Source organism: Otolemur garnettii, unplaced genomic scaffold (assembly GCF_000181295.1).
Source record: "Otolemur garnettii isolate 467f Iridium unplaced genomic scaffold, OtoGar3 scaffold00008, whole genome shotgun sequence".
In the NCBI taxonomy this organism is placed as follows: Eukaryota; Metazoa; Chordata; class Mammalia; order Primates; family Galagidae; genus Otolemur; species Otolemur garnettii.
The window spans coordinates 16,409,042-16,410,428 of record NW_003852403.1 but is presented as its reverse complement, the minus strand read 5'-3'; the positions used below and the strand labels follow the sequence as shown (position 1 = coordinate 16,410,428).

Below are 1,387 nucleotides of genomic sequence, written 5' to 3'. Positions count from 1 at the left end.
CAGAGCTCAGGAGTTCGAGATCAGCCTAAAAACTAGCCAGGCATGGTGATACACACCTTTAGTTCCAGCTATTTGAGAGGCTTAGGGAAGAGGATCACTTGAGCCCAAGAGTTTGAGTTTGCTGTGAGCTATGACATCACAGTGCTCTATCCAAGGCAAGAGAGTGAAACTCTAACAATAACAAAAAAATAATGAAAATTAAATCAGTGATACAGAAAGCTGAAAAAAATGACAATGTTCAATATTTTCTTTTTTTTTTTTTTTTAGAGACAGAGTCTCAGTTTGTCACCCCTGGTAGAGTGCTGTGTCGTCACAGTTCACAGCAACCTCCAGCTCTTGGGCTTAGGCGATTCTCTTGCCTCAGCCTCCTGAGTAGCTGGGACTACAGGTGCCTGCCACAACGCCCGGCTATTAATGTTCAATATTTTCAAAGTGCTTTCATTAAGCCTCTCCATGAATTGTTGGAGTATTGGTTGAAAATAATTTGGCAGTATGTTGCAAGAACATTTAAAATTATGTAAACTCTTTTACCCAGTAAATTCTGCTAGGAATCTGTTCAAAGGAAGTGATCCAAAATCTAAACAGATTTATGCACAGATATCTTCATGTTTAGAGTTTATTTTTATTTATTTATTTTTAGAGACAGAATGTCACTTTATTGCCCTCGGTAGAGTGCTATGGTGTCACAGCTCACAGCAACCTCCAACTCTTGGGCTTAGGTAATTCTCTTGCCTCAGCCTCCGGAGTAGTTGGGACTACAGGCGCCTGCCACAACACCTGGCTTTTTTTTTTGTTGCAGTTGCCATTGCTGTTTTTGCTGGCCAGGGCCAGCTGTTTTTTGGTTGTAGTTGTCATTGTTGTTTGGTGGGCCCAGGCTGGATTCATACCCGCCAACTCCAGTGTGTGTGGCTGGCGCCTTAGCCACTTGAGCTACAGGCACCAAGCTGAGTTTGTTTTCTTTTAAACTTCAATTTTTTAATTTAATTTAATTTTTTAGAGTGAGTGTCTTGCTATGCTGCCTAGGCTGGAGTGCAGCATCTATTCACAGGTGTGATCATAGCTTGCTGTAGCCTTGAGCTCCTGGGCTCAAGTGATCCTCCTACTTCAATTTCCCAAATGGCAGGGACTATAGGCAGGTGCCACTGCTCTTGGCTGTTTTCTTTTTTAAACTTTTTTTTTTTAATTTTATAAGCCATTACATTGAGGGGCTGACTTTCACCAGATTGTAGGTAGGGAGCTACTTTGCTATATATGAAACCCTGACCAGAAGCAGGTCATCTATGAATGGTTTAACACTAGACTCCCCAAGATCCCTCAGTGGTTTTTTTTTTTTTTTTGAGACAGAGCCTCAAGCTATCCCCCTGGGTAGAGTGCCATGGCATCACAG

At 42.0% G+C, this 1,387-nt stretch overlaps 1 protein-coding gene across 1 annotated transcript in view; it reads left to right on the top strand.

Moving 5' to 3' along the window:
- Window positions 1-1,387, top strand: part of KIF1BP (KIF1 binding protein) — a 34,643-nt gene that overhangs the window by 27,539 nt on the left and 5,717 nt on the right. The window lies entirely within an intron of this gene.